The sequence below is a fragment of the Botryllus schlosseri genome, chromosome 3, assembly GCF_051294905.1.
Source record: "Botryllus schlosseri isolate E-star chromosome 3, Bs_hap1, whole genome shotgun sequence".
NCBI lineage: Eukaryota > Metazoa > Chordata > Ascidiacea > Stolidobranchia > Styelidae > Botryllus > Botryllus schlosseri.
In genome coordinates, this window is record NC_137238.1 from 1,070,184 (window position 1) to 1,077,525 (window position 7,342).

Here is a 7,342-nt window from a genome sequence, read left to right on the forward strand (position 1 = left end):
AGACAGACAAACAAACATATCGTTAGAGTATTAAGTTCTGATCGGTCTGTTGACTGCAATTGCTCGATTAAATATATTCAGACTCTTTTCCATTGAAGTTCTCATTTACTTTTTCGGTTGATCGTTCCTTTCCGGGGCACTTTTAACAACCGTGGACCATACAAACCTGGTCTTCTAGGTCACACACAACTTTGGCCATCATGTCTTTGTATTCTAACCCACAGGCAGAAGCAACCAGCTTGGCATTCTGGTGAATTGCACAAACACACACTGAATGGCTTCCAGAACTGCCCATCTTGATACACCATTTTGAACGCAATTCACAGAACTTGGACAGACCAATCTTGCTATTTCTTGCAAAAAGCAGCTCTTTTAAATTGCAGAGAAGCAGTCGCTTTTGCCGGTGGATCTTATTACCCAAGCTGACATAGTCAGCGGATCCTGCCATAATCCTTGAAAATTCATTATCTTCATAAAATGCTAATACCTACCTGATCTTTCACAGCATCACCAATACCATGTTTAACAGACCTCACGCGTTTCGATAGCAGGCCATGATCAGATTTCAGCCTGACGTACGGTGCAGGCCTGACGTACGGTGCTCACATGACAGTAAAAAATGTTGCTGTCTCATGAATGGACCATGATGGCGGGTCAAGATTTTCACCTTATCACAGTGAGTTGTCGCTTCATGGAACTTTTCCTTCAATTCCAACATGGCCTTATCAAGATCATCATAAGGATCATCATAAGATGTCTTCCACTTTTTGTTGGAGCAGGTTGGTTGTTGTTCAATGGCATCTATGTCAATCTCCCCGGCAGTAGAAAAAGACATTGCTAGAAAATTCTTTATATTGTTCATTTTTCGTTTCATGGCGGTGGGTTTGTGTCTTTTTGGCATGCTGTGTAATTTTAAAGGAGAATATCCAATTGCCTGCAACGAGCTGTCCAATTTTTTTTTTTCTCAGTTGTCCTTCTGTCTTCATTTTAATATTCCATGAATCCTGGAAAAAGTAGACGTCGTTTTTCATGTCCACAAACTCCACTCCGAGCAAAAGTATCTTCCTGGCGCGCCTAGGATGCGACTGATCTCCCGTCACAGTGAAATTGCGCAAGAACTTGAAAAGTGTCATCCCCTCAGCCCAGTGGTTCTTAACCTGGGGGTAATTACCCCCAAAGGGGTAATTTACCATTTTTTTGGGGGTAATAGACATTTTTTAAACTTGTAACGCTGCACTGAAATATTTTGAAACGTAAATATGAATGTAGGCTAATTATATTTCTGCGCGCTTGTATATATTTTGTTTCACTTAACACACCATGCCTGCTGTGATATCATATTAACCACTAGTGATTATGAATAACATGATCGAATGTAGTTTAGTATAGTGCTAGGTAAGTCCAATTTATTTTGCAGTAGTTGGGATCATATATTGTTACGCATGCTGGCAAATTGAAGGACAACGAGGGTCGTCTAAGTTCAGCTTTACACCTATGATGCAGTAACAATATCATAGAAATAGAGTTATCAGTATTGAAAAGTGTAGTGTCTAGTCAAAGAAATTAAGTCTAACATCATCACAATGCCTTCGAAGAAACGAGGCAAGATATTGGAACCTTTTGGGTTCGCCTTCAAAATGAATAACCAATCTTCGTCATCATGGGATTGAGCTTTCTGATTGAATTTCATTAAACTTGTTGCCGTGAAATAGGATTTTCTGCAATGGTATCTATCAAAACGAAATATCGAAATAAGTTTGCGATCGACAATTACAGGAGATGATGTCTATTATCCTCTCCTTTGTCTAGATGTGACCACCGGATAACACAAAGACAGCCTCGGCCTTACCATTGACATGATATTTGCAACAGGCATTACAACAGGCAGTACATTATGACGTCACGTTATGATGTAATATTATGATGACGTCACGTTATTTTTTGAAAAGGGGTAATTGCATCCCATCATTTTCTTCTTGGGGGTAACGATATGAAAAAGGTTAAGAACCACTGCCTCAGCCCATGGTGCCCGATTCCTGTAAGCTTTTACTGTGTCATCAGTGCTCGCCCGTTCTTATGTAGGGATCAAAGATCGCTTCGTGTCCGAACAGGTACATGCCATGTTTACGTCGGCCAACAGAGTGATCATTCCCGGCTCCGCCGGGCATAAGTCTCGCAGATATCGGTACGCGACGCTCTGCGCCGCCAAGTCCGAGAACAGAAGCTCGCGTGGAACAGTATATTACCGGAACTTTGATACATATGACGCCACGTACTTCAACAGCAATCCTTTGCCGTCTGCCATCTGGACGTCCGTAGAACAACGTAGCGCCTCAAGCAGCGGGAGCGCGGCCAGTTCCGAGAACTGGGCATCACGGTCCGGAAAATCAGCACTGTCTTGTTCGATATCCAGTTTCGAGGGATCTTCGAGCAATGCCAAATAGTGGACGTGAAGAGTTCCACGCTGTTGGAACTCGAATCTATAGAAGTACGTTTTGACGCTGCATCCGGGCGCTTTCAGCATTGTGGAGGAAATTTTGGCGCTAATCTCTTTTACCTTTGCCCGACACAAAGTGCAAAGCATTATTACTATTAATAAAGGCTTTCAGTGGCACTTATCTATCACCTGTTAAGGTCTTGTGTGCCACGGACGCAAATAAGACCAGGAAAAATTTAAGAAAAAAGCACTCGGGAAAATTCAAGAAAAAGACACTCAGTATGACAACGGCACTCAGATGTATCTACCACTTGATAGAACTAATTCAGCAAGAGCGGGCGATAAGGCTGGAACAGAGTAAAATGAAGATTGAGCCTAGTACACTCGTCGCGCAGAAATCTGCGATAAAATTGATATTCCGGACATACAATAACAAAATGGTACACCGTTTCAGGTACGTGACCACGTTCACAAAGGGGGGAGGGAACACAGCCGATTTTGAACGGAAGACTCTTCAGCTTGCAGTGTCCAGTGCGGAGCCGGAACATGATGGAGTCGAATAGACGATTGGAGAGCATCGGCGCAGTAGCGAGGATTGATTTTCGGAATTGACGGTAGTGCGACCCGGTGTCCGAAGAACGGTATTGGTCTTGCATTTGACGCATGATCTCCGTTAGTATATGCGCGATATGCAACGTCTCTCAATAGACGCCAACTCCGTAGACCCTTTTCCCAAATAGCGCGATCTTTCAGCGAGGACTTCAGCTCCCGGAAAAGTCCATTCGTAAGGCGATATAGCGTTATGAACACGTCGAGGAAACGGAACTGCCGCACGGCGTCGACGATATAGTTAAGCTGCCACTCCCAGTAGGTGGGCGAGAACGGTTTAGAGTCCAATGCTCTCGCCGGTGAACAATCGAGCGCACGTGCTGTTCTTATAAATCCATCTATCGAATTGGAATCGCAATATGGAAAACCACCGAAATAGTCCCAACACACCGGAGAGTAACCTGACCACGTAGGATCTCTTCGCACATTTGTGACTGCCTGTATCAGAAATCGACGTTTCGCATAGCGAGCGGAACGGGTACAATAGCGGCCACATTGCCGTCTCAATGAATTTCAAGCTGAAAAGCTTGTCGTAGTTCAGACTAGCAGCTAGCCCGGCGTTGTCGTGACGGGTGATACTCTCCGTAGGCGCTCTCGGGAGACGCTCGTAGGTATTCATACGCTAGGGTTGCCATACGTCCGAAAATGTCCGGAATTTCACTTGAAAATCTGCGTCCGGGAGGAATTTCTAAAATATGCCCAAATGTCCGGAAATTTGAAGGCTTGAAGCAGGCTCAAAAGTTTTTCGTAAATCAACAAACAATATTATTTTCAAGCAGATTTATGGTATTAAAAACTGTTCTTCGCGCCGCGCGCGAGTTTGCAACGTAGAAGGATGTTAGTATGTGCTTCAGGCACCACCCTCGCCAAAAATACGCACAGCAGGGTGTGACCTGAAAAGCAGCATCGGCATTTGTTCCTCAATGTAAAGGGTTGCCCAAAAAGGTTCGCTCTTATCCATTACGCATGATCTCACGTAAGGGTGACTTGTAACCATGCTCGTCACCCTTTGATAGTCGTCTGAGATGGAGCACTGTCTCTTAAATGGAAGTTTGCGATTGGATTTTCTTTCTTTTCCTCGGTCGCTTTTGGTCACGCATTTGCTGATGATTTGTTGGTTGCATTTTCAGATCATTATTTTTCATAAGGGTTGTGTAGGCCTTTTTGGGTGGCATGAACGTGGTTAGTAGCTTTACTTCCTTCAGAAACTCGACTGAACTTCTTACATAGTTACTGGCTGAAGCAGATCTGGCATTTCCATGGACATCGTGCCCGGGATGTGTTCCCAGGTATTCATACACTGCAATTTCCTTGTCGCAATCCTTTATTCATGACATTTTACGTTTGTAATTAGGGTTTACCCTGTTTTTGCAAAAATAAATGCACAAAAGAGAATTGCACTGGGTGATATCATCGGACGATGATGCCAGTGGGATGTATGCATAATCATCTTTTACAACTCTAACCCGCCTACAAATCTCCCCTTCGTATTTGTAGGTATTTTTTAGATTATCACTGTCATTGTCTTTGATGTAGTACACCTTTGGATCGCTGAAAACTATGTAGTACACCTTGGATCGCTGAAAACTAACCCAAGCACCACAGTCGTCTATGAAAACGTTATTACGATTGTCTCCTTGTCTTCGAATATTTGATTTGTTATTCACAACGAAGTAAACGTTTTCTTTTCTTCCTTTGGGCACTTCCAGCAACTGCTCCCCGGTCCAAGACAGCAATTTGCGGACCACGTTTTTTTGAGGTAAAAATGACTCGTGCGATAGAGGTAAGCCTAATTGCGGAGTTGTCACAGAGGCGTCAACAATACTCTCGGGCTCATCAGTATGAAATGCCGCATGTCCAACCGCTTCCATTGATGCACTATTACATTGCACCCCTTCCAAACCTTCATCACCTGGGGGCCGCCCTTTTTGTAGACCATTGTCGTAATTCCCTCTGACCAGGATTTACATATTCCTCCGAATTGGTACGCATTATTTATTACTTCCTGTATGTCGTTCTTGAGGATGTGGTAGTAATTTGCATAAAATTCCCTAGATAGACCGTCTGATCCTGGTGTTTTTCCTGTTTCCATTTTCTGGATTGCGGCTTTAATTTCCTCGTGGTCTATCTGGGATTCCAATTCTTCTTTCTCTTCAGGGGTGATTCGTATATGTTTAATTTCGTCAAGGTATTGGTTCTGTATATCGTTTTTTGCGTTCTCGTCCATGGCCCAGAGGTTTTTATAGAAGTCCTCTATCTCTTCTAGTACTCCCTCTTTGGATGTGATCGTGGCCCCTGCTTGATTTGTTACCGCGCTTATTACCTTTCTGTTTTACCTTTCTGTTTTAGTTTTTCAAAGAAAAATCTTGTGGGTTTCTCCCCCTCCTCGAGGTCTCTAAGTTTGTGGAGGGTGCATTGGTGTCGTATGTCCTCCTCTTCTATTTTTTTTATCTCTTTTATGGCCTCAAGAGGGCTATCTTTCGGATCCGGGTCGTTTTGTATTTGATGTATTTTCTCATACAACGCCTTCATCTTGGTGTCTTTTCCGGCTTTTTTCAGCCAACTGTAGTTCTTTGGTTGGGTTTTGATTTGTTTTTTTAAGTAGTCCCACCATTCGTACACATTGTTAAAGAGCGACTTGTTTTCTGTGCACGTCTGGTGTGTTCTTTTTATTATTTCATGCAGATCTTGTTTTGAAAGAATCTTGAGTCATTTTTCCACGTCCGGTTACCCCACTGGATGTTAGTGGGCTTGGCAATGTGTATCTTCTGCATAAAGATATGATCAGATATAGTGTTTATTTGGTAAGTCGTTCTTCTGACTCTTGTCATGTTTTTGTTGGACACATATATCCTGTCAATTCTACGCGATTGCCTAGTTTTCATTATAGTATATAGTTATTTAGTTGGGTTTCGCCAACGCCACGCGTCTCGGATATTATAGACTTCCGTGAAGGCCTTCCAGAGTTTGGCCGCAGGTGTTAGTATTAAGTTCTCGCTGTTCTTGCAGTCTATTTCCTCCGTGACTATATTAAAGTCACCACAGATTACTGCGGCTTCTGGGGCTTTTTCAATATCCAGTATAAGTTCCTTGTATAAATTTGTAATCTTCCTACGTCACTAGGACCGTATATGTTATATACCGTCGTTTCTTCGTCCGTCTCGTTGTCAATTAGCTGTAGCGCCTGTGCCCGATTTTCCTTTTTTGCTCGCGACCCGTTTTCAGTGCTCTGAATGTCAAAGTGAAGAAATTCAACCAAGCGCGGGTAAACGGCGGGAGTAACTATGACTCTCTTACTTAGAGACCTGCGTAAGCCGGACCCTGGGGTTCCATGCTCGCTGCAGGATGCGGCCCCTCCACTTCTGGCGGTAAAGAACGGGCGAAGTTGGCTTAGTGCTGACGAATGAGGGAGTTGATACACCCCTCGATGCAGGAATCAGACAAGGGACAAGCCGGAGGCTGCTATAGCTCCACAAACGTAAATGCCTCGTGATAGGGCCGGCCTTCCAGAGGACCGGCGCCCTGGGAGGGCGAGCTTACCCGGTGCACTGCTGACGGTGAGACTCGGCTGATAGTGACCCTACACCAGTCAGCACCATGAGGTGCATCGGAGACCCCCCCAAGGCAAGGAAAGGAAGCCTATAGTGGCCCAGATGCGATCGTACAGTGAGCGAGCATGGCGGCGGTGTGGCTTGAAGGGATCACTGGCAGGTCGCCGTTTGGTGATGATCGCCTACCCTTGGTCCCCGTGTTAACGTACGTGCGCTCCATAAGGACGCCGCAGCCTGACTACTAGCATCGTCCTTGGGCCGAACCAAACGTCTCTAGGTCCGCCCTCTAACACCCAGTGTTAGGACCCGAAGGTAGGGCCTCGGTAGCCCCCCTTAGCAAACTGTTGCTTAAATTGGGTAGTTCCTCTGCCTAGTAGTCCCTGCCCCTCGGCTTGAGTCCCGGCTAACACCGGTTCACTGTTGCGGAAGGGAGGGTTCTGCCTGGAACGCCCTGTAGTCAAAGGAAGGAGAGCCCGCCCAAACTCCTGAGACCTCCCCCAACCTATCTGCCCAAGGGCCGACCTAGTTCCGGTAGCCCCCACTCACTGCGAAAGGTCCGCAAGGGGTGGGTCCCTGGTCCCAAGGTGCGGGCCACTAGGGGTAGATGGCTGTCCCCGCTGATCGTCTCCTGACGCTGGTTTCTTACCGAGTATTCTCTCTTTGCAGTGCTCTAGCTAGTTGTATCTGTGACTGTGAGACTATTCAAAGACGTGAAAGCGAAGTTCAGCAAAGAGGAAGTACAGCG